Genomic DNA, 444 nt, shown 5'->3' with positions numbered 1-444 from the left:
ACAGATGTTTAAAGTGTGTAGTGCTTCGGTGTCATGGAGGAAAGAGCAGAGGAAGGGGGGTGGGGGGCGCGTTTCCCAGATCAGTTGGAATTTCAAACACAGTGGTTATTATGCATCTCTTCCGGGCCTTTGGCGGAAGCGTAGGCTTTCTTCGTCGCTGTTCTGTTCACTTGGAGGCTTGTTCGGAAAATGCAATGCAGGTTGTTTCCTTAACTCTGAGGCTGTCTTGGGGTGAGTGGGCGGGCGTAGGGCAGCAAAGGGAGCTGCGTGGACTTCCGCAGTCCCAGAATGTTTTCTTTGCACCCGTGGGGGCACTGGGCACGCTCTCTAGAGACGGGGTGGGAGTGAGTTGGAATCCTGTCCAGGCAGTAAGGGTCGAAACTTGACCCCAACAATAGTAGGGGTGCAGATGGGTGCAGCAGCTAAGGGGAAAAGGGGACTGGG

Source organism: Pteropus medius, unplaced genomic scaffold, assembly GCF_902729225.1.
Source record: "Pteropus medius unplaced genomic scaffold, Ma_sr-lr_union100, whole genome shotgun sequence".
In the NCBI taxonomy this organism is placed as follows: Eukaryota; Metazoa; Chordata; class Mammalia; order Chiroptera; family Pteropodidae; genus Pteropus; species Pteropus medius.
This window is presented reverse-complemented; position numbering follows the sequence as displayed.